This window comes from Phyllopteryx taeniolatus, chromosome 13 (assembly GCF_024500385.1).
Source record: "Phyllopteryx taeniolatus isolate TA_2022b chromosome 13, UOR_Ptae_1.2, whole genome shotgun sequence".
Classification (NCBI taxonomy): domain Eukaryota; kingdom Metazoa; phylum Chordata; class Actinopteri; order Syngnathiformes; family Syngnathidae; genus Phyllopteryx; species Phyllopteryx taeniolatus.
Genome location: NC_084514.1, coordinates 5,482,849 through 5,509,094, shown reverse-complemented (window position 1 = coordinate 5,509,094; position 26,246 = coordinate 5,482,849). Strand labels below are relative to the sequence as shown.

The 26,246-nt window shown below is 40.6% G+C and overlaps 1 protein-coding gene and 1 long non-coding RNA gene across 5 annotated transcripts in view; one reads left to right on the top strand and one right to left on the bottom strand.

The window, feature by feature from the left end:
* pacrg (PARK2 co-regulated) overlaps nucleotides 1-26,246 on the bottom strand; it is a 181,558-nt gene that overhangs the window by 37,221 nt on the left and 118,091 nt on the right. Inside the window, exon 8 of one of the 4 annotated variants that reach the window (XR_009791486.1) lies at nucleotides 539-695. The exons of the other annotated variants lie outside the window; for them this stretch is intronic. The gene's annotated coding sequence lies outside the window, so the exon portion shown is untranslated. The remainder of the gene's footprint in view (nucleotides 1-538; nucleotides 696-26,246) is intronic. 4 annotated transcript variants of the gene reach the window in all.
* The window catches only part of LOC133487905 (uncharacterized), a 29,537-nt gene continuing 20,840 nt past the window's right edge, over nucleotides 17,550-26,246 (top strand). The window contains exon 1 of the long non-coding RNA XR_009791499.1: nucleotides 17,550-17,947. This is a non-coding gene — a long non-coding RNA (uncharacterized LOC133487905). The remainder of the gene's footprint in view (nucleotides 17,948-26,246) is intronic.

Sequence of the window (26,246 nt, the reverse complement as noted above, 5' to 3'; positions counted from 1 at the left end):
AGGCCAAAACACACGTTCAGCGGATCACAGAGACTAACTGGACATGTTTCTGAAATCACTCACGAGGCCACGTCCCATTTAAATGGCACACAGCACAGGCAAATCCAGCTTCGACGGGCGGCCTGAAAGGAGGTATAGAACCCACATAGAACCCAACAAACTGGGGTGTGCCATTTCACACTGCCACCTTCCCACTAATGTGTCTGCCACTGCCTCTGTTCTGCTTTTGATACTACTGCCGAAACCAACAAATTCAGAGGTTAACTTTGACCCCCCCCTCCCCTTTCCATGTCAGTACCTATCACATCAGAGGGAAACAACACACTTTAATAGAGGAAATATTTATTTGTCCACTAATGGGAGTGTGTTAGGAGTCCATCAGTGGCCAAATGAGATCAGTAGCTGACCTTCCTGCCCTGAGGCTAACACACTGACTCTACACACAACCTGCACCATGTTTCATCTGCAGGATGACTCCATGTACAGGGGGTTCAGGTGTATCTGTGTGTGTGTGTGGAAGCAAGCAAACTCTTATTACCAGGACCAGTGTCCCACTCCAGCGCTCCATCAAATGACTCTGCTCGTCATTTGCACTCATCTCTCCTCCCAATCTCTTGCGCTCTGTCCTGGCGGGATCCACCAAGGAATCTCCTCACGGAATCACACACTAAATCACCTCCCCACCTAGAAGACACCTTGGAAAAACACTCTTACTGTTAGGGGGGGGAAGGGCGGGAGGGGTTTTCATTTCCGATCCAAATGCACACAGGGCGAGTCTGGCTGCACAGCTGTGCTTTGAGAGACAGCCTCACCAGGAAATCAGCATTCCTCTTGTGTGCATGCCTCCGCTTTGAGAGTCAGAATACCTGCTTGTTTTTCACCAGTATCTTTAAAAAGCGTATCAATTAACTAACATTAGTAACAGAAAAGGAAGACATAATAGTTGTGATATTGTAATTGTATTTTGACAGTTTGGGATTCTTTTTGTAGCTACCGGCGTTTAAGGAAGACATTGACTAAAAGGAATTGCCTTTTACATTATTTAGTCACTCATCAAAGTCCGGCATGTACCAGAGTATTGAGAACCAGAGTATGCAGAGAAAGCTGGAGTATCTGGAGAATACTAAGAAATTGTAGTTGATGACACATTGTGTGTTGATACTTTGGTATTCATTTCTGGATACATTTTTTGACAGTGGCCTTGACTGTTTACAGTCTGTACGGATATTTTAAGATTACATAAAGTGTGGGTGTTCCACCCAAGAAAAAATACATCAGATGTATTATTGAGCTCTTCAAAGCTATTCCTCCTCCTCCTCACTTTCCTCTGCTTTCAGTGCAATCAACCCTAGACTTGAGAGAGAGATAGCACACTTTTTTTTCTCTCTCGCTCTCCTCATGTAAACTTCCATCTTGATCTATGTTTTATGTCTTTGCCGGGGTGCATGAAGCTGCACTTCTACACAAGACGGATAAAGTTACAAAATCATCCTTGCCCGAGGATGACAAAACGGTGACTTAATCGTTGGCGTCGCATTGTCTATTCTTCAACACGCTCATTTAGACAGTCGCTCTTTCCTCACCGCTGCTTATCCTTGGTGCTACAAATGGAGTGCGATGACACTTTTGTGACCTCACACAAGTGATCGTCAACTTAATCCCACCCCGCGTGGGATGAAAAACTTCACCTCGTTAAACCGTGCAGTTTAAACCTGAACAAAGTGCTTCTGCTGGGGAATGAGTGAGTGCATTGGAGAAAGAAGGAGTTTTGTCAGAACCCAAGAATTTTATGTATTTATTTTTTTTCCAAGAGGGAATAAAAGAGCAATAGTGGAGGAAATGATGTTGTTATAATTGGAATGAATCAGCATTTCAGAATTGCAATGGAATCATTGGAATCTGGGTTTATTACTACATTTTACTGATTAGCCGTGAGCAATAGATTCCATTTTCTGTGCTATCATTATTATCCCATTTTTCGTCCTTGCCATCACTGATCCCCTTCTGCTGTGGCATCGCAAAAAAAAACCTGAAAAATCCAAAGAAAAAGCAATTTTGGAGTTCGTTCTTCATATGCTCACCGAGCTGAAGACTTGCAGTGTAGACCTCTCCCATGAGATAGTTCAAACTCCGGGTTTTGGAGTGACTTAAGACAAAACCATAGTACATGGAGAATATTGGAGGACAGTGATCCTCATTCATCGTGGGACCTACAGTCTTTAAATACGCTGTGTGAACATTTATGTGGCTATATGTGCAAGTTCTGACTTCTGAAGAAAGTAAAAAAAAAAAAAATAATCCATCTCCCATTATTCTGGCATTTAGCAAATAGAAATAACTTTGGTAGTCCTAATTGACCTAAAACAGGAAAAGTTTAGCCTGTTTTCATGTCAGACAGAGATGAAAAAAAGTACGTGTATTTTTATACAAACACGTGTGCTCTCTCTCACAAGTGGGTCTTCTACACGGAGGCAGGCAATCAGAGGAAAGGTGGTGGCCTGAGCCAAATATGGACAAAGCGGATACAAAACTGGGTCAAACAGAAGTAGTTGTCAGAGGGGCCTTTTCTGGACACTCGTATGACAAAACCAATGTGTTTTTTTTAAATTAAATTGATACTTTTACACTAAGTTCATATTAGAGAGTCACTCTATGGAGGTCTAAATAGCTAATATACGGGACCTTTACCATCTGGTTTCATATGCACGCTCCAGACCTTCCCACGACAGATGAAAATCAGCGATATAGAAAAACCATATCAATTATGTGTTTTCATGGTTTTAGCCCTAGAACACCCCTCCCACACGCTTGGATTGTATTTTACCCTTTGAGACTGAAAATGTCTCTTTTTTGTTTTGAAAAAAATATCAAACCATGACACTAATGTACCGAACTGAATGGTCAATTTTGTATATCGTTGCACGCCTAATACGCAGTGTTTCTGACGTCCATAGTCAATCGCACTTGTAATAAGTATGCAGTCTGGCATGTAGAAGTCAACTAAACTACAAAATTCAATAAAAACGAATGAATACGATCCTTTAATCCTATGATGCAATAAATTATATTTCCTGATCAATGGTTATCCTCATTTTTCAATCACTTGTAACATTTGTAGGTGGCGTTACCAAGAACACACACACGCACACACACATCAACTTTCGCGCTAATTCTTCTCGTATCTGGGAAATTTGACTTGAGCGATTCCACTGGATGGCCCCATTATCAGCCACACCTCATGTTTAAGCAAAATCAATGAAGGCTATCACCTTTTTAATGTATAATTATCTCCAGATGAGAAGAGTCTAAGCACAGAGGCTGATTAGTCATTTGATGAGAAGATCATTTATGTAAATATTTTAAAAAAATAAATAAAAAAAAGCACTACTGCAGCCCCACCTCGGCTGATGATGAATGTTTCATTGGTTGCTGTCCAATCCTGCCTCAATATTCATTATGCATGTACTGTACTGTACATGTGGATTTCAGTGCCTGTTGAAAATCATTTTGATTTAAGGGAAGTGGTATAATTACACTCGCAGAAATAAAGTGTAATATTTATGTAAAGTTATGCACCAGATGTTTCTACAGGAAGTTGAATGTCAAGTATAACTGGTTAGCTGGTGGTTATGCCAATGAAAATATAAAGTCACACACCATGGCGTTTGACTCCAGTTATCTGGATAGAATATCATTACATGGAGATAATGGGCTACAAAAATCATCCAAGCTGGGGTTAAAAAAAAGACTGACAAACTGAAAAAAACAACAAAACTGACAGTTCTAGTTTTAAAAATAAAATAATAACAATAAAATCGCTACATTATGATCAAAATGTTTGACTGCGGTCCAACTTTCCACATCGGTCTGCACACGCGCCGGCCCTTTAAAACCAAGGTATGTACCGAACTGAGAGTTTTGGCATCCCCTTTCATCTCGAGCCATTAACCGCCCCCTGAGGTCAGCTAAGGCTACAATGTGGCCTGTGATGAAAACAAGTTTGACACTCCTGAATTGTCAATGAATTCAATGTTGTTGGCTGGCTAAACGATGAAACCAAACACAACACACACACACACACACACACACAAACTCAGACAACCATTTTTTTTTTTCTGGTCAAAAACCAATCATCTGAGAATTGTTGCTGCCCGAGCGCTGAATAGAAACACCCAAGGATGTGAAGGCCAAACTTCTATGTGGCTCGATCAGTTGCTTAGCCGCCAGAGACCAAGGCTGAAAAGAGCAACGTCTCCAGACAATATCAAGAACTTATCAGCCTAATATGAATCCTGCCCCCTATGACTCGTGCCTCGATCTCTGCCTCTCAGCTAATGTTTTAGGCGTCCAAAGGAGGCAGGTAATGCAGCTGATTCGCAGCCTTTAACTACCCCTCCCTGCCGAATCTCGGGCCAGATAATGGGCTGCAGATTCACAAATCAAATTTAGTACAGGGCTACCTTGACTTACGTGTTTCATTTGTTCCGTGACCAAGCTCGTAACTCAATATACTACAAAAACAAATATGTTTTCCGCATTTAAATGAATTGAAATTTCGTTCATACGATCAAGGCCAGCAAAGAAAAGTCAATCCATCCTTCCATCCATCCATTTTCTGAGCCGTTTATCCTCACAAGGGTCGCGGGCGTGCTGGAGCCAATCCCAGCTGTCATCGGGTAGGAGGCGGGGTACACCCTGAACTGTTTGCCAGCCAATCGCAGGGCACATAGAAACAAAAAACCTTTCACAATCACATTCACACCTACGGGCAATTTAGAGTCTTCAGTTAACCTACCATGCATGTTTTTGGGATGTGGGCGGAAACCGGAATGCCCGGAGAAAACCCACGCAGGCACGGGGAGAACATGCAAACTCCACACAGGCGGGGCCGGGATTTGAACCCCGGTCCTCAGAACTGTGAGGCAGACGCTCTAACCAGTCATTCACCGTGCCGCCACCAAAAAAAGTCATTTTTTTCTTTTTGTTACGTTTCAGGGAATTAGCACTTTATTTTAAATTATAAATATAAAACATAAAGCATAATAAAAGAGAATGTACAGAAATAAACTGTTTTCCTAAAGTATAATTAGGCTAAAGGGCTCACACACTCGCTGTAGTATCCGTTTGTCAACTAGGGGTTGAACGACAAGATTTTTTGGTTTTTGACTATAATGCCATGAAAGTCGAGTTGAAGTCGATCAATCAATGACATCATTAATACTTTTCCAACACATAACAGTGTCTCTCAAACTTTTTTTGCACTATGGACCAGTTTCATGTAAAGACATTTTCGACAAACTGGAATATAAATAAATTTAAAAAAAAAGGACTGTCGCTATAATTTGTTTTTTTCATTTGAGCGGCAGCATATCTGAAACTAACTTGTAATTCAAATTTTGGTCCGCAGCATAAAATAAATAAATAAACAAACGAAAAAAATCAACAAAGTAAAGGCTTAAAAACTCAAACGGGCATACTGTACGTACTGTATGTCAAGGTACCAAAGTAGTAGAAAGTGGACAGGAGCCAGCAAGTCATGAAACGTGCCTACGGAATAATCAACGGTTGAAATCAATTTGTTCGACGTCCAAGAGGAGGGGGCGGACTACAGAGGAGGAACGTGGGGGGCGGGCACTCTCGAAACGAGCGTCCATATCTCAGTCAAACACACGACAACAAGCAGAGAGCCTGCTGTAGTCGGCACAGAGATGCCCGCGAGGACAGGGACACGTGCATTGCACAGCGGTTCATCTTGTCTCTGCCAGATAGTTTTGGAAATTACTTTGGGTTTTTTTCTGTCAATATTTGCTTATTTTATTCTGTTTATTTCACATCGCAAACAGGATGAGAATTTACAATACCCGATTCCTCGCAGAGTGCACATTGTGATTCTGTACGTTAACAAAAAAAAAAAAAATGGAGCAGGAAACTGAGCACATCCCTGTTAAGATATCAGAAATAAAAGGGAGCAATTTCATTTAATATTCTTAGTTTCGGAAAGGCATTTAATGGCTTACTGCACTCCAATGGAGCAAATGACAAAGGAGTAGAATTACATTTTACTTGAAGAAGTGGAAGCAGGCTGTGCCGCCCGAAGAAAAACTGTTTCTACAATGACACCTATCAGTAATATAAGAAAAAATAACTGATGTTAGTTATTAGAAGCAAACAAATAAAATCTTAACAATTACATAGTGTATGTGGACAAAAAAGGGCACGAACAAGCTGAAAGGAAAAATCCAACAAGACCTGAGGGTTAATAACAGTCTCCTTTGTGTGGTTGGACTGTACTGTGTTTTTAGTTTTTACGTGTTTAGTATCAAACACAAAGAGACGTGTGAGAGTGGTAACAAAACACTGGCTAAACAGATTAGTCAGCATCGTGTTCCTCAGTTTGACAAATTAATTTCCGTAAAAATGAAACGAAGGAACGCTCCCCCGAGAATTCCACAGGAAATTAAAGATGTTTTTTTCCCCTTTATTCATTGAAATAAAAGAACAATGCAACAAAGGCAAATTGAATCCAAATCAAATAAACATGGAATTAGCATTGGAGCGATGTGGAGCAAAGGCGGGCTAATAGTACTTTTTTTTTTTTTTTTTTTTTTTTTTTTTTTTTTTTTTTTACTGCAGGCAAGTCAATAAGAGGAGCGCATGGGAGGGAAAAGTCAACATCATCCAGACGGACAAAAAGATTGATAAAGAGGGAATAAGCGTGCGTGGCGGACAAAGGCGTGAGGCGGTAGCGTCCTTGTGACATTTACAGAGTGGACCATCACTCTCGGCACGCGCTTCTTTTGAAAAGTTCACGCCGCTGTCGCACAATACATCGAGGACATTTGCTTCCCCGTGTGAATGAGGGCGCAGCACCCTCGCATTGGCACACTATATGTCTCGTGTGGCCACACAATGTCAACAGCTATCGGATAGGATGGCAAGGCGGCCATTTATTTGGGGTCCAATAGAAAACATCCCGGATTCAGTCTGCAGTTATTCTTGCACTTCCCTGCTTAAAAGAGAAATATTTTCTTCAAACAGTTCTTTGGTGTTTTAATAACATGTCTGTGACAAGCTTTTGTCAAAATAGAGAAATTATTCGCACAAGTCACGGTTCTCTATTCAGCAATGACCTTTTTTTTTGTACGGAACCTATCCCCACCTATTCACTAGAACACTCACCCTTTTGCGTTTTTTCGTGCTCTGTTTAAAACACCCGAAGATGCCACCAAAGCCCGCTCAAAGCAGGAATTGGTGTCAAGGAAGTATGTTGAAGTGATACATCTCGGTGGAGCGACAAACTCTGTATAACTGGGAGTAGCTAATGTTTGCATTTGCACACCCGTTTTTTTCAAACTCAAATCTTCAGTATGCCATTTAGGGTAACGTAAGAAGAATTTGAATTGTTTTGGGATCAACCATCCATCCATTTTCTGAGCCGCTTCTCCTCATTAGGGTCGCGGGCGTGCTGGAGCCTATCCCAGCTGTCATCGGGCAGGAGGCGGGGTACACCCTGAACTGGTTGCCAGCCAATCGCAGGGCACAGAGAAACAAACAACCATTCGCACTCACAGTCATGCCTACGGGCAATTTAGAGTCTCCAATGAATGCATGTTTTTGGGATGTGGGAGGAAACCGGAGTGCCCGGAGAAAACCCACGCAGGCACGGGGAGAACATGCAAACTCCACACAGGCGGGGCCGGGATTTGAACCCCGGTCCTCAGAACTGTGAGGCAGACGCTCTAACCAGTCGGCCACCGTGCCGCGTTTTGGGATCATAGTTAGTGTTATATTTACAGTTTAAACTTTTAATACAGGCATTTTAAAAAATGTTGCTTGGGGCGTGATTTCTCGTGTATAATACGCACCCAGAAAGTTTTTACAATATGCTTATGTAAAAACATGCAAACTCAACACAGGGAGGCTGGAACCTGGATTTGAACCCACAACCTCAGAACTGTGAGGTGGATGTGCTAACTAGTTGGCCCTTTGCTGTACACGATATTTGAATTGAATCTTTATTACTGGTATTATTAATTATTGTCTTTTTTTTTTTTGCTATAGTTAAGCGCATTGTTTATGTTCAAACTGCATAATACTGCAGTGGCTTACAATGAGATTAATAAATATACTTTTTAGAAATAAAACCACTGCCTCGTCTTTTTGTTTAATGAATACTTAGGCCTACTATGCTATAGTATTTTATTATTATTATTTTATTATGGTGATACTTGGAGAACTAAGTACTTGGTGTGAAAAGTTTGAGAACCACTAGCTAGTATAGACAGAGTTGTTTGCGCGTCACTCTCCAAGGCCGAGGGCGACGTTTTATGACAAATGATTAAGTGCGCTCTTGACCACTGGTAAAACAGACGCACTGATTGGATTCGATTGCAGGAAAGGCTGTAGTGTAAACAACAGTGATTGCACATTATTAGTAATGTAATGTCCAGGATTAAGAATGTGTGTGTGTGTGTTTGTGTGTGTGTGTGTCTGTGCGTGCGTGCGTGCGTGCGTGTGTTTGCAAACAGTACAAAATCAACTCGCCACCAAGGTTAATGTACTGCTGATCGACTCATTTGGTCTATTTGACATAAATTTCCATTAAACCTCAAATAAAGCAAATCAATGCATTCATCATGTGGCAGAATAACCAAAATGGATTCACAGTGTTTTGGAAAATAGCTCTTTATAGATACAGTAGTATTATTCATGAACAGTAAGCACATGCAATGCTGCGGACTATTTTTGCTGCTGTTAACAGTCACTTCCGTTCCTATTATGCATGGTAAAGTAATCTGTTGATTTCTAATTTAGAAATGTCTGTTGTCACTTCACTGCTGATAGCTGGTGTGTATTCTACTCTCTACTGCCTTTATATAGACTATTTACATACAATGCTGCTGACTATTCTTGCTGGTGTTCACATTTAAAACCATACGCAATGACATGACCTCAGTCGGCATGACTTCTTCAGCTGCTTTGTGACTTTTTGGTGTGAAATTTCGTACCTTCCTGTGTGGCCTGACTGTACCGTTGTTGGCTTTCTTTTTAGTTTGTGTTTTGGTGAGAGTTAAGTAGTAATTCGGACAGAAAGTTTATCGAGTGAACTAAAATGATTAAAATCAAGTTGGAATTTGACAAAAATAATTCAGGGAAAATACAGTAAGTCGCACAGAGCGGAGCCTGGATTCAAACCCACAAACTCAGAACTGTGAGGTGAATGTTCTAACCACTTGGTCACAGTTAAAAATATTAGTCAAGAAACTCACTGTACTATTCATATTGCCTGTTTTTTCAATTGTTTTATGGATGGATGGATCATTCTGGACATGATTGTGATCAATATATATCCATACTTTTTCACATCACATAGCAGCTGAGCCTTCAGTGTGAAAACTGGATGTATTTCTCCTTTTTGGAGGGATTTCTTGAGCGCCAGTGACTGCAGTGCATGCAATTAAAATGAAAAGGTAAGAGTGAGGCACACACACACACACACACACAAAAAGGCTTCTTTCCTTTTTCTCCACGCCTGACAGTCTGAGAGTCTCTGCTGTTGCTGGATGACATCGAGGACGTCAACACCTTGTCAGGTGTGTACCATGCAGCTCTTTGGTTCCACTTGGTTGGTTTGCACGAGCACACAAATACACACAGGTGCACACATACACACACGCACACACACACGCATGCAACATCCCACCGCTTTGGTTTCTTTTCCCTTTGACCACATTTTCTCTCCACAAATGACTGATTTGTATTGATGGTATTTTTTAATGTGCGTGTGCAAATACATGGAAGTCACCACAAAATGAAAAATGCCAAAGAAGAATAACTAACATAGCAGTACAACAATAGCTCTAGATCCCTTTGAGTTTTTGTGCCTTTTTACAAAATCAAACAAATTATTATTTTTTTTATAGCCAAAGACTAAACTGAAATGTATAAGCCAATTGTTTAAAAAAAAAAAAAAAAAAAGCCAATGAACAAAACCAGGAAGCAGAAAAAATGCTAAAATAAAGGTAGTAACAGCGCTAAATATCGCTCAACAGTAGGATAGTAGTAGTATTTTTTTGGGGGGGGGGGGGGGGGGGGGGGGGGGTAAACTTTTAACCAAAAGAACAACTAAAAGTTTTCAAACTTGAAATCTCCCAACTCAGTGTCACCCATCAGTCCGGTCTATACGGTTCCAATTTGGTTGCAATCGAACTCTTTTGTTTGTCTTTGCCGCGTCGTTGGAAAGAACCTTAAAATGGCCGCTACAAAACAAAGCAGCAGAATTGCTGTCATTTCCAGCGAACAGTATGTAAGGTCCAAGACTTATAACTGGTATCATATTAATAATGTCTTACGTTACTGATTTATAACAGTCAGCCGACCGCCCTGTGTTTTTCCGCTGAATCATTGCACCGAGCGACGTCAGCTCTTTAAAAGCTGAGGCAATCAGAGAGGTGCTGGTCGTAAAAGAGAATAGATGAACACCCCATCTTTCAAAAAAAAAAAAGAAAAGAAAAAAAAGCCGTTTGTCGGAGGAGGCGGCCCTCCATTTTGATTAGCTGCTTGACTACTATATATATATATATATATATATATTCTCCCTATAATTGAGGTTGAAACCTCGTGCACTGTAATGGGGGGCTTTCCGGAACAATCTCTTTTCCCCAAGTGACAGCCTGCTATGCTTGCCGACAGTGAGTGTGTTGCAGCTATCAAACTAATCACCACTCGTTTGCTTTAGAATAGAAGCAACCCCCCTCTAAAAAAAAAGTATTTTTGTCACTATCTCGCACATCAAAGACGCTTTCTTTGTTGGAGAGATGCAAGCTTTGAGATGTTACGCTTATTTTATTCCCAAATTAAAGGTTTGTTAAGAATTCGCCTTATCTTGACTTCATTTTAATCTTTTCTTTTTCATGTCGCTTTCACGCTTTTCCCTTTTAATGATGCCTTACAGTATCTGTGGTATCGTGATAAGATGCTTGTGCACGAAGCAGATTAAAACGTCAATAACTTAAAGTGATTGCGAAAGGCCCTAAAAGCAAGCGGTAATTAACGGGTTTGCTCAATCTCATTTAATGGAATATTAAGACATGACCAAGTTTCGTATATGAAACGACAGGCTTTTTGTGTGTGTGTGCAATAGGCAATACCAAAGAATCAAGGATGAATTCAATGTACAAAGAAACCCAAAACTATTTACTCACTATAATTAGCAGGAAAATTGCGTATTTTTTAAATTGCTGAAAACGTTTTGTTTTGATGAACTAAGATAATGCTACTCTAATAATGAAATACCCTTTTTATGTCAAGATATAAATGTATAATGTCTGTTTGTGACATGAGTGAAGACATAGACTGCTATGTTAGTTTATTGCGCTAACCATGTTGCGATAGTGTACAATATTATAGAGTGCTATTTTTCCTTATTAAAAAACAAACAATATTTGGCTGGAACAGATTAATGGCATTTCCATTCATTTTAATGGGGAAAAATGATTTGCGATACAAGAGTTTTTGGTTACGGGCTCGGTTACAGAATGAATTAAACTTCTTCTTCTCTCCCAAGGCAGCACTGTATATGTATTTGGGTGCGCATGTATATACAGTATGCGTGTTTGTGAGTGTGTTTAGTGTGCACAGTCCAACACTCCAGAGGCTCATCAGCGTGTGCGAAAAGAACGCATGGAAGATAAGCGGCTGCGACCACCGATCGAGTCCTCTGCTGTTTTTCAAACGACCGGGGAGGAAGAAGAAGAGGATGCAAACGTGGTCGCCGGGAGTGGAGTAAAAAAAATGCCAAACGCTGTCCGGCATCCAATTAAGTGTCATGACACACACAAAGCTTCAAAGGACACGTCACACACACATAAAGCTTGCTAAGAATTCGGACACTGCATGGCTGCGCAATTCCGGAATTCTACAAGAGACACACACAAGTAACAAGGTGGACAAAAGCACATGTGTACAATATGCATGGATGTCCACCATGGCGCAAACCTTCTAGGGGGTGGGGGGGGGGGGGGGGGGGGGGTTCTGCCAGTACAGAGACTAAGTGCTGCCAAAGATGGTTGGTGCCAGTTACACAGTCAGTTTACATCTAACAGTGGACATCAGATTGTGCAACGGCATAACCCTAAGAAAGCCTTTATAAAATAAGTACAATACTTGACTCAGATGTTTTAAACATCCACTACAATTCTAAAGTTTGTATGGCCTTATTTTTTAAAGTAAATTACTATCTATTGTCATTTAAAATATTTATTGTTAATGAAAATGATTTATTTTACATAATATTTAAACTGGAGTAAAAAAATATATATTATGATAAGATGTTCATAAGTTTAATAATTATTGGAATATTTATAATAAACATGTGGCTCTATCAATATTTTTCATATTATTTTGATATTTCTCAAAGATTTTCATTAAATCATTTGAATGTGGCTAGCTTAATAGCATAATTGCCATAATATTTTTTTATTTACTTTAACCAAAGGAATAAAACAAAAAAAATACCAACATGCTCACTTAAAATTGCTTTTTCTTGTTTTCCCAAAAAAGTTCAATGACAACTCATAACTATAACTATGTAATTAGGATAATGATACATATTAAATAAATGTGTATAAATGTATTATATTACTACTTTTATTAAAGAATATATATCTATATGTATGTATATATATATATATATATATATATATATATATATATTACTGTACTGTAACTAAATATCATGAGATTGCCCATATACATATTATATATGTATTATATGTGATATTTACATTTTTTAAAGTTATTAGATCATTCATTCCTTCAACTTCTACCACTTGTAATTAATTGATTGAATATAACTCATTTAATGATTTAATCACTGGGAGAGCTTTTTGTTCTTTAAACTGATTGTTGAATGCAATTCATTTTCACAATATTTTTTAAATTATTTTCTTAAATACATTATTCTTCTGTAATATCCCTGAGGAGCTTTTTTTCTGTATACTAAGCTGCATGCATCAAACCACAAAGAGACCATTCAATGTCATGCTGGTAAGTGACTGTGGTTTAGTGCTTTGCTCAAGGGCACCCCGGGACGCAAATGTGGTTGTTTGCCTCATAAAGATTTGACGAGGACGACCTTTGCACTGAAGCAGAGTAGAGTAGAGTAGAGAGTGAGAGTATTCATTGGGCTTAGAAGGGATGCTACATGTTGACACAGAGCAAAGTGCCACGCTCAAACCTTTGCCTTTCAATGCCGTGAAAGGAAGAAACACCAAATGGAGGAGAATAACCGAGATACGGACGCAGGGTCACCGCTGAGAGCTTTTTTTTAGCACAATGCAAGCAAACATGGAGCAAAAACACCAGGACCCACTTTACACTGCGCCAAATACAAGAAATAAAAAGGTGTCGAGACCAAGCCGGAAATTTCCTGGGCCGCCTCCTGTTTTAATCCGAGCCGGGATGCAAACAAATGCAGGTGCGCATTTGTCTGAAGGATTGGTTGCCAGGAAGATTGTGACACATCAGGACCCTCTCCCAGCTGCCCTCACTTTAGCCTTACAAGTCAGCAACAACGGCTAATTACCTCCACTAAGAACCTTGACTTACAAGTTTAATTTGTTCCGTGACCAAGCTCGTAACTTAATTTACTCATGTCCAAAATACATTTTCCATTTGAAATTAATTGAAATGCCATAACCTGTTCCAGGACCCCACGCTCCCCAAAAAACACCATTTTGCTGTGTTTTTATTGTACTGTAAACAAAGAAAATAGCACTGTATTGTATAAAAAACACCATAACATTATTAGCGCTTTGATAACCTATATGTAACGTGAGCACATTGATGGGAATAATATTGACATATACCTTCATATCTGTGGATGTAAGATAAGGCATAGATCTTAAAGGCATTCTCAAAACTGCTTGGTGGAAGATGAGGTACATCTGTGATGGTTAGTCCTGTAAACACCGTGTGTAGAATAACAATGTGGGAACTTTGATTGGGGGGCGGGGGGCTCAAATTTGGCCACATTAACGGTATGTGTATACCTTGCTTAACATTTACAATTGTTAGCCCCGGCCGTTTTCGGAGCAGATTGGTGAGGGGGGGGGGGGGGGGGGATATCATAAATCACTCTTAACACACCCCACACCAAAGGATAATCACTCAGGATAATATTTTAGAAACATCTGAGAATCGGGCCTTTGCAGCCAGAAGTGGGGCTAAAATCCTCATATTTGGCCCGAGTACTGGTATGGATGGACAACGCTTAAGCTAGTTAATTAGCAGTCATCTGCAAAAATACTTTCCACAAATCTCAGTGGGACAGTCTGCCATGACAGACAATCAATCGGTCAGCCAATAACGTTCTACTAGCCACAGTGATACACCCCCTCCCTATTTAAGGCCTTGTTGATGATGCAATCAGTGTCAGAGTGTCGGACAGTCATATATGCAAGACGCTAAAACACGACCCAGTGAGAGTTCTGCCTTATTACATTTGCCCTTTCCTGTCCATGTGGCTGTTGGGGATTCTGCTACGAGGTCAAGAAGGAGGAAATTTCCCTGTTTCTGCTCTCAGTGAATCATGGATTAGGACAACAGTGAAGTCTGAGCATTTCCTGACATACTAACTGTGGATTACGGAACATTGCATCAATTTGGTCCAAGACAACTTCCCTATCTTCGAAGCCTGACCCTCTCGACTGTGAAGTAAAATACCCTGTATCCTGGCTTTGAATTGACCTGTCACAGTTGATCTTAAATTGATTACAAAAATCTTTTCTGGTGGTTCAGTGTTTTGCATTGAAGTCCTTCACCACACTCACCTCAGTTGGTTTTAAGTTTTTAAAGTTTGGAGTTCAGTATTGTTGAAATTCTGCCTTTTTTTTAAACTCTTCACTCCATCATTGTTCCATTTGTTTGTTTTTAACTTTCCCTTACGTGGTTTGCTTTCGCTTGCACTTGAACCCCCCACCTCCCCTTTTATCACTCTAGTGGGCCCATGCACGCGAGACCTGTTCCTTTTATGCGGCGATTGCACAAACGGCGTCCTGTCATAATTAGTGTGGAATTCTAAATGAGCTTATCAGGTCAAAAGCAGCTTAGTCCTTCAGGACCCTTAGCGGGCTGGAAATTAGCCACGCTCGCTCGCAGCCATAACACAGACGCCCCTGCATGCGCAACACGCCGGGGTACTTTACCGAGCCGCATTCAATAACAAACACGTACAAATAGGATTAACCCACTTTGTATAAGACAGTTAGGAGGGGGAAAGAAAATTATTAATGTGAGTGACAACAAAGAAAGAAACAGAAGTGATGTGTAAGGATGTCAGGGTGATGAATGAGCAAGTTACTGGAGGGGGGACAGGGAAACAAGTAAAGAAATAAAACAGCTCAGTTGAGTTTTTTTTAGGGTACATTGATATCCAAACAACCTGACTCTATCCATATCATAGCAAACTGAACTAAACAAGAATATCACCGTACCAAGGGGAGGAACTAAAGCCAATATAAAAGAAAAACTGTGACATAGCGAACTAACCTAAACCTGATTCTAGTCATACGGTGGTGAAGAGAACCAAGCCCAAACTAAACCAGACTCTAACCATACCATGGTGAAGCGACCTAAACCGGATCCTATTTGTACCACGGTGAACCAAATGGAAACTAAACTCAACTCTCACCATGCCATACAAAATCTAATAAAACCATACTGTGGTGAATTGAACAAAATCTGAACTAAACTAGACTAACCGGGGTGACCTGAACTACACTTGACATTAACGAGACTATGGAAAGATGAACTAAACCAGACTTTAACTGTACCTTGGGGAAAACGAACTAAACTAGTCTAAAACCATAACATGGCGAACTGGAGTCCCACAATACCATGGTGAACCTAATTCAACTGGACTCTAATTGTAATGTGGCACACCAAAGTAATTCATTTTGTGCCGTTTACAACCTCTGACAATGGAAATTTAAAAGGTACTGTGATGAACTGATGTTGAAATAAAGAATAAAGGAATAGAAGAAATCACTAGATTTGCAAATGGAAAACGCTCTTTGCACACGCAAAAAGTATGAAGGCTTTTATACAAAAATGGACGCAACGTAATCACCAGAAATGAAGTCACTGGAAATAGTGACTTGGATACAGTGTTTTTCGACAACAGAATATGTTCTACATGAGTGTTGCTGTAGCCAATAAAAATATGCTAAAAGCCTGGTGATGCAATAACCCAAAACGAAGTACTAAGAGTTGAAAATTCAACCAAAATAAACTGAATAAGACAACTGCTAGAAAATATCCTCAGAAATCTCTCAAGAGGACTTCAGTGGAAAAGCTCGTCGGGGGCTTGGCAATAAACCACTTTATCGTCTAATACCCACGCATACCACTAAAGCTAATTTCATCATGTGACACCATGCTGTCACCTTCATTTTTTTAAAAGTCAAAACCTGCATCCAAGTCAGCGGCTTATTTCTTGTGTAGTAATGCTCACGGTGCCAAGATAATTAGGTTATGTGTCTTTATGTAAGCGATATTTACATATTAACTCCGGAGCGTTCCCCTCTGCTTCTTTCTTTAAAGCAAGAAAAAAAAGCATGAGACTCTTGCTGCGGACACTCAGGTAATGAAGTTGTCTTTTTTGCTATTATCATCTTGAATTTTCTCCGCTCCTTGTTTCATCCTTCACTAAGCACATTGTAAAAGCACTTAAATCCTCAGTTTCGAGGTAATAAAGAAGAATTGACATAAACACAGAACAGGCGGCTGTTACGGATTTAAAAATGTTTCGGTCTTCCTCCCTAGGTTTAAATAGTTCACAAAACACACATTCGGGACACAATGGAAGCTTTTCCTATAGGAAAGTAAATAATCCATTACATCACTCAGGACACTCAGCAATCTTACCAATATATTACGATTCATGTCAAGTGAAAGTGCAGTGTCAAATAAAAAAAAGGTCTATTATGAAGAAAGAAAGGTGATTTGAATCGTGAACATACCACTCCAAATTTGTAGTTTGAATTCTTTTTTATCTGAACTCCCGCCAAAATGTTGTCAATGTTCGCTTTAGCACCTAAAATGTTCGATTTATCCGTTTTCATGTTCGCAGACGTCCATCTGACTGTCAGTTTTTCCGCGACACGTTCAAAGCCAGGAATAAGCTCAATTTCATAAAATCACAGCTCCTGTCTGGACGCCTGCCTGTCGAGAAGATTTCAATCTTTAATGTGGCTAATGTCAGACACACAGAGCGATAGAGAGAGAGAGCGAGCGAGACAGCGGGTCGAACATGACGGGAAAAAAATCGACAATGACTGGATTTGAGGCGGCAAGCATGAGAGGCGAGGCGGGAGAGAAGGGAAATGTCACGGCCAATCTTTAATGAAGGGCCTGGTGGGAACTTTAGTCAGATAAATTATTTAAAGGCTTTCATTTATGCCCCCCCCCCCCCCCGCCCCCCTCCCCCCTACACCCCCCTTAAAAAATAAAGTGTGCAGCTGCGATGATGTGCACAGAGGCTGGGGAAAGGTCAACCGTGTGTTGGGAGCGCTTCATTAACCTCCCAGCACCTCCCCGCCTCAATTATTTCTGTCAAAGAGCACCTAAAGGAGGGTTGGCGGGCGTGAGGAGATATGGGCTGCTGCTGTGGTTTGAGCTGATACCGCCGGTCAGGAGACAAGAGCTGAGGGGCCTTCGCTCACCTTATCCGGGAGCCCGACAGCGTTCCGGTACAGGTGCTGTGTTTGGGAGACTTGAGTCAAGACAAAACCCCTGGAGGTGCAGCAGCTGCATGACTGAAGCAGGCGGAGGGGAAGATGGTATATGCCAAGGCCTGAGGAGTTCTCAACTCTTTGATCGTCTGAAATGTTTTCTGCTACCATCAAAGCAAAGTGATGCCAGGAAGTTGGTCTCGTCCAGCGACAATGTAAGCCCCCCCCAGTAAATTTTATCCAACCCCTGTCACATTTCATATAGAGTAGCACATACTGATGGCTAGCTAGATACTTTATTCGTCCCATGAGGGAAATTAGATCGCCTTTCCCTATGATCAATTTTTGTAAGATTCTCACTGACATTTACAACATACATTTTCACCATGACATCACACCTACTTTCAGTCATTTAGATGTATTTGAAAGCAGAACAGGAGTGTTTAGCAGTGTTTAGCACATTGACCTGACAATCGAGAGGTTCTTAGTTCAAATCTCGGTTTGCACGTTCTCCCTGTGCTTGCATGGGCTTCCTCGCATACCCATGTGCAAAACATGCATTTTAGGTTCATTGAAGACTCTATATTGTCCATAGGTGTGAATGTAAGAGTTAATGGTTGTTTGTCCATATATGTGCCCTGTGATTGACAGGCAACGATAGATTTTCTGCCACCCGCAAGTATCCTGGTGCTTACTTTTTACAAACCTGAAATTGTCTATTGAGTGGTGTAAGGATGAGCGTTTGGCTAGTGGCTGGTGGTGTTTATTTACAGATGGGGGAGACATTTTTGGTAATCCTTTAAACACCGGATAAACTAATCAGAAGAGCACAACGAATCAGTTTTAAGGACCATAAATGCCTTTACCTGAGATGCTCAACCGTTTGGTAGACCATGTTTTTAAAGCAATGATGTCACATACATAAACTTCACATTTTGTTATTGTAGAACTAAAACAAACGCGTGCTGTGGCACTCTACACAGGGTCGCTTAGCTGACGGCATGTTGTCCTTTAGACAGCAAACCAACAGTGCCTCTGCTGTTTATAGCCAAGTACTGCAGTCCATTAATTCCACACAGCCAACAGGATTCTTAACAGTCAATTAATGAATAATTAGACCAAATAATATATCTTGCATTGGCACTTTCGAGTCCTTCAGCCTCAAACTTCATTTCCATAAAGAGCTTCTTAATTAGTGTTTAGGTTTTTAGCATGAGCAGGAAGGCTGCTTTGAATGAAGCATTCGCACACAAAATACAGTTCTTTCTATTATTTCACAAGGAGCTTGTTGCTAATCTAACAGAGCTTTGATCAAAAGATCACAAATATTCAGATTTCTTGGCTGTTGAGAAATGGTGCAATGCTTTTTTATCACAGTATATCAGGACCTTTAATGAGTGTGTGAACGGTTTTAATGGAAATAGCCCTGATTGAGAAGCCCTGGCTGGAATAAATACATAGAATTACCTTCTTAAAGACATACTGTATATCTTAAAATGAAGGGATAACGTGTTCAGGCTGCGTACTAATTTAGAACCATGCATTGTTAGAGGAGACATGATTTTTTAAAACAGTTTTAGGGGCTGACCCGTTCTAATGCTGGTGAACCAGCCCTCATCGTGCCCCATATATTGTTGTGCCAATGATGAGTCCGATTTTCGTTAACATAACGACTGAGGGTGCAGCCTGAGCTTTGCTACTAGAGAGGCTTCATATCATCTCACCGTCAGGTGTATGCATAACTCTGGGGTCTATCTCGCTGGAAAATGTGCACTGCAGTCGGCCGGAGGCAGATACCAAAGTGTGGGGGGAAAAGCTAATCACCAAAGGACAATAAAAGCAATACACTGTGTATGTGGCTCATAGTGTAGACACATCATCAAACAAATGGCGCTTGCGCGAAGCCACCACTGGCTAGTTGTCCAAAGACTAGTAGCAGCCGTCATTTGATTGTGGAACTGGATCTTTGCCCAGCCTAGCGGATCAAGTCTTGGGCCATTATTAGGTAAATTGACCCCGCTGTTATGACACAGTAAGGCGGAAGTGCAGAAACAGTGTTTTTCGAAAAACACTTACCCACTTTCGAAAAACACTTACCCACTTTTTGCTACTTACCCATAAAATGTATACATTTTATATACCTTCCTATGTTGCCGACTTCCATTCCGAGCTTTACTTTTAAACATATTGCTCTTTTAGTGAGTCTGAAAGATAAAAATAAGCCACAAGGTTCTAGAGCATGGAGCAAGAACTCATGGCCTTGACAGCTTGCTATCATCAGTGGAAAAATGAATTCACAAGTTTATCAAGATATTTTGCAGACGAACTTGAGGCCATCTGTCCAACAGTTGAAGCTCAAAAGAAGATGGGTGTTGCAACAGGACAATGATCCAAGACACAGAAGCAAATCAACAACAGAAAAGCTTCAGAAGACAAAAACACGTGTTCTAAATTGCCCCAGTCAAAGTCCTGAACTCATCCCGATTGGGATGCTTTGGCATGATCTCAAAGAGCTGTCCACACAAGACATTCCAGGAATCTTGCTGAACTGCAACAGTTTTGTTAAGAGGAATGGTCCAAAATTCGTCATCATCGTTGTGCACGTCTGATCTGAAACTACAGGAAACGTTTGGTTGAAGTTATTGCTGCTAAAGGAGGCCGGTCAACCGGTTATTAAATCTAAGGGTTCACTTAATTTTTTCCTCTGTGTTCTGTGACTGTTTACATGTTATTTGCTATAAAAAAATATAAAAATATATAATTGTTTGTGTGGTATTAGTTTGAGGAGACTGTTTTTCTTCTTCTTGTGAATTGGATGAAGAATTCCAAAGGGGTCACATACTTTTTCCTCCCACTGTACAACTAAAGCCGGCACGGTGGAAGACAGGTTAGCACATCTGCCTCACAGTTCTGAGGACCAGGGTTCAAATCCCGGCCCCGCCTGTGTGGAGTTTGCATGTTCTCTCCGTGTCTGGGTGGGTTTTCTCCGGGTACTCCGGTTTCCTCCCACATCCTAAAAATATGCATTGTAGGTTGATTGAAGACTCTAAATTGCCTCTAGGTGTGAATGTGAGTGTGAATGGTTGCTTGTTTATATGTGCCCTGCGATTGGCCGGCGACCAGTTCCGGGTGTACCCCGCCTCCTACCCGAAGATAACTGGGATAGGCTCCAGCACACCCGCGACCCTAGTGAGGACAAGCGGTACAGGAAATGGATGGATGGATATATAACTAAAGATTTATACAAGTGTTTCATTTCACACTTGATGGGGAGCAAGCACTCCAGACACCAAACTAGTTTTATTCAGACATTAAAAAGTCAATTTTCCATAATATGTGGCCTTTCAATTATTTCTTTGAGTGTTTCCTGGTTTTGTGACTGCGATCCTCTCCGAGTGAACAAAGAGTAGACTCATTATCCCAGCAAGGCATTTGCTGACTACTTTGTCTCCTCATTCCTGGGTTAAGGGGCACGTGTTAACCCATCCTTGCGCTTGTAAAGGAAGTAAGAGGCAGCCAGGGATGCACTGTGATGTGTCAGCGTGAATCCTCTGTTGTGTGTGCGAGGGGGGTGGGGTGGGGGGGGGGGGGGGGGGGGTGTGCTATTTGTCTCAATCGGCCACCGTTCAACCGGCAAATGCCACACTGTCTCTGGCCTGCGCCCACATCAAGGAGCTGACTCATAACACTGATGCAAAGAGGTGTCACACCGTGTCAATCCTTTTGGACTGTCGCCTGTCTCTCTCGAGGAGTGCACTTCATCAGCTCTGACCTCGGATAACCCCCTGCAAGCGGCCTCTGGGTTCCCAGTACAGCTTGGGAGGAAACTGTCCAAAAAGTTAAAAACACCAATGCATTTGGTGGGATGCTGGTGGTATGTCAGAAAGCTATATTTTGCTACAAAAACAGTACATCAGAAGGGGTTCTAAATATATAAAAATCAAACATTTGCTGTGTCATCCAATTATTATGTAAATTGTCAGCAAATAAAAAATGTTCATTGATATACAACAACAAAAATGAAGCATTTCACTGTTTCACTGTGCTTTTATTGTATTTGAGGACTTTTTCAGGTGACCGTGCTATGGGTCTCATTTTTAGTCAAATATTTCTGCTTGTAGTACGGTGCGTCTGTAAGTGTGATGACACAGTGTCCTAAAGCGACACAAGTGTCGAAATGTTGGTGTGCGTTGTGATATAAACTTCTCATTATCACACAGTTATTAAAAATTAATTTTGGTATCGAATATTGAACTTTGTGTCTCTGCCCTTGTTCCTCAACACCAGTCCTGTGGTCCCGCTAGTACGAATATTTTAAGACTAGCAGCGATCGCAACAGCTACAGCTAGTGAGGCTAAATGCTATTCTCATCCACCACCAATGTGTATTTCGTAGTCTTAGACCCAGAGAAATGTATAAAGACTGTGTCGGCTTGTTGGCCGAACATTTCACTGCACTACAGAGCGTTATAGTCCGACGACAGCAGCAGATGGGCGAGTTGAAAGTCCTCTGTAAATTGGCCAATTGGAAGAGGAGATGGTAAAAGACATGATTAGCGATATGGAGTAGTTAAGTCAACTTATTGACGAGTTGACTGACCAGTTATACCTCTAATATGTTTATACAAAATGTACAAAAAAATTGGGGTAACCTAAAAAAAAAAAATCTTCCAATTTTTCATACACAATTAAATAACACAAAAGTCTATGAAGACATCCCTATTTCCTCAGAAGCGAACGGTAATTATGCATGTCAGCGCAATGGAGCACGCCAAGACGATGTGTTTCAGGGAGACGTCTGTGCTAAGAGATGATTTAAGTGTTACAATGGAGGGGGGGGGGGGGGAATGTGAAAATGGATCTTGATGTATTTAGGTCAATTTCTTGTTCATGGCTATTATTTGGTGGATTCTATTTCTAACACTTCAGAGTGGTGGCAGTAATTAGAGGCTGATAACGGACACTTTTAATTGCTGTAATCAAACCGATGAAGTCAGGACAACAGAAGAATTTACGGATGCTGAAACTTTGGCGAGACCCTCATGGGTGCGTGCAGCACAGCATAGGAATCGCACAACACTTATTTGTATTGAAATGAATTGTTTGAACCACGTATGCACGTGTCAATTGCTTTAGTGCGTTTTTTTTGTGTGTGTGGACCTGACAGGAGGCTGCTCAATCTCAACACTCCCTTGACTCAAGGCCTTTGCTCTCCCTACACAAAGTGTTTATTTCTATCGTCCATATTTATTGATTTGCTGTGATGCTCCCTCACCCCCTGTGTGATTTACTGGCTATACAGTAAACTCGCAAATAATACACCACCAACTATGATCCCTAAACAGTTTCATATCATTTTAGAGTTAAAAATAAATGGCTAACACATGATTTGCTTTCGAGAAAAGATACCGGAAGTGCGCATGTACATGCTGTAACTTCCACTAACAACCCAGGCTAAACTTTGCAACTCCCTGACATGAAAAACTCTTCTCTCAGTCAAGATGGAGCACTTCAACATATTTTCTTGACACCGTGCCTGCGGGCATCTAGTAGCAACTTAGGGCCTTTTAGAAAGATTATGACTTAAATATTTTTTCAACAAACATTTGGTGATAGGTTTCAGAGAAAAATGTATGAATTTGAGAAAAGTATACAGTAAAAATTGATTACTGTATTGTAAATCCATATGCTGTTATGCTGCACGAATGAAATGTCAAATGATTTGGTAGGTGCTGCTGTTTTGCTTAGCAACATGGGCTTAGCAATTCATTTTTAATGTCCGTGTGGGAACAACATTGTCAATGAGCTTTTTTTTTTTTTTTTTTTAATGGAATAAAAGGAAGCTTCTATATGAATGAGACATTTATTCGTCTTAAGAGTATGGCGACCCCGACGTTAAACATGAACTCACATCGCATTGCATTTATTTTACTGGAATGCTAGTCATTGTTAAAGAGGCCATCTGTTTGGGTTAGCAACATTACTTCAAAAGGCTCATCAATTTTCACTGCAATACCAGTGTGCGAACAAGAGCATCTGAGCTCAGATAATTACATTTGCTACCTGATTGTTTTCCCTGATGCGTCTATTTGATAGAAGCATTTATTTGTCTTAGTGCGATAACACACACGGCAACAATTGGTGCATGGCGTCTATTAGAGGGATGTCTGCTTTTTTTGAGGGAATACGGTATTAACAATCGCAGAAAAGGAAAACTGTTCCTGTAAAATGTGATGTGACAGAACTGGTTGAAGTCAGATCTGATCATTCCCATCCACCAAGGCTCAACGGGCTGGGAAAGAGCCATTAAATGGAGTGACACAAGATCTATGCCGTAAGGCTCGACAAAACCTGAGACGTGGCTGCAGCGAGGCTTAGCCGTGCTTTGGCATGCCAAGCATCATCTATGGATCGCAGCACGTCTCCACTGAGTGCTCTTTAAAGGTAATCAATAGTCAAGCTGGCTCCTGATGGCTCTCACTCATTACAACTCTTTAATAAAAGCCCACCCTGCGGTGACTGCTGCTTCGGCCAGAATGAACACACAAACCCACATGGACACGTGGCCATATTGGAAACCAAATATCTGTTTACACGCACAAATTGGTGGAGTGGGCGTCATGGCTCGCAACCATGTAGCTCAATAACTATCATTTTTATCGGATGCAATAACATTATTCATTCATCCATAAGCACTCTGGCACGTCAGAGGGGGGTTGGGAGAGCTCAATATGTGCATCAGGTTTTTTTTTTTTTTTTTGATGGAATGTTGAGTTGAAAATGTGAGGAGGGTTCGGAGTAGAGGTGACACGTGCTTAAATGCTGCGATGAATGATCAATGGAGATTGCACTTAACAGCGGCTCCCAAGACCAAAATGTCTTTGTTGCGGTTGTGCCTGTTGAAATGATCTACGTTTGTAATAGCAGGAGCTCATATCTCATATAACCTTCACTAACATATCTTATTCCTTGGATAGGTTTTTGCTCTATATCCTTGTAACAATTGGAAATGATAATTCTCATAATGATGACAATGATTTTTTTTGTTGCCAGGACAACTATGGTTACGGTTATGCTTATGGTAGGTCAAACTAATTTGAAACAGCATCAGGCGAATGTGAATATATCTGTGCGCCATCAATTTATGAGTTTCATTTCCAAAAAGAAGAGCAACGGATTTTTCAATATCTTTAAAAGAAAGGATTTCAGCTATTAGATATTTATTTGTACTTCAATGAATAAACATTTTTCTTTATTTGATAATCTTACATTTATGGGGCAATTTAATTCGAGCAGTTTGCGTTTATGTTTCATTTCAAATATATGAAATCTGTTCCATTCAGCGTTGTTATATATGCATTCCCCCCCTAAACGTAACAAATGTGTACTGAACCATGACCTGAAAACCATGTAGCCTAGTGAACTATGAATTTTGGCATACCATGACTAGCGACGTGACAAGATTTAAAAAGAATGACAGTCTGTCAAAATTTGTTGCAATGGTCACTTTAACCTGAGTACAACACACTAAGAATTTCGAAAATCAGATGATGGGTTCAAGAGAAATGTATTTTTTTGTGTCGGAAAAAAATCCCTTTTAGGGGGACGTTTTTTTGTGTGATTTCACCTATAGAAAATCTGATCAAAAACACTTTCAAATTAGAGTAAAACAGTATAACTACATTATTTCTCAACCTACTGTATCTCCTTGCCCATTTGGTTTTGTCTGCTTCTCGAGGAAGCCTTTTTCTGATTGGCTGACAAATGTCAGTTGAAAATATTCACCAATAAGCTTGTACGGGCCAAAAAGTCAACACATCAAAATTATTGTGAGGTTTCAAAGTGTCTCTTGCACTAAAAACTCAAATAGCACAAATGGAACTTTATTTGTAAAAAGAGCTGCAGAATAGGTCGTACTTTGGTAATCATTTTTTAATTTGTTATGGAGGATTTTAGAGACCTTTTATGTGCTCATTCCAAGAAAATTCCACAAAGATGGCGGCTACTTGTCGCGCTACCGTTTCACCCCTACTTGCTTATAATCAGAAAATCCAATTCCATTTCTTAAATATGAACTACAGTGCTAAAGGCTTAGCCCAACACCAATTTTAGGTTTTCACAGCAGTCATTTTTACATGCAATTAGCAGGATTATGAAAAAAATACGAAAAACTATTTTGACAAAACTTTGTAGCGGGGTAGTGCATGGGCTGAGCAAGAACCCATTCAATTTTGGTGATAATCTGGATAAAGATGCTGATCTCGAAAGTTATGTTCACGGTTTGTATGACAATGGCATCAGTGAAACTGTGCGGCATTTGTCCTTTTATCTTCACACTGTAACATTCAGACTGATGGTGGAGTGGTACATTAGCCTGACTCGGGTGCAGGCAGCGTGGGTTCAGTTCCCACTCAGTGACGGTGTGGGTGTGTGAGCGCAAATGGTTCTCCGTGTCTATGTGCCCTGGGACTGACTGGCGACCAGTTCAAGCTGTATTGTACCTTTCGCGCGAAGT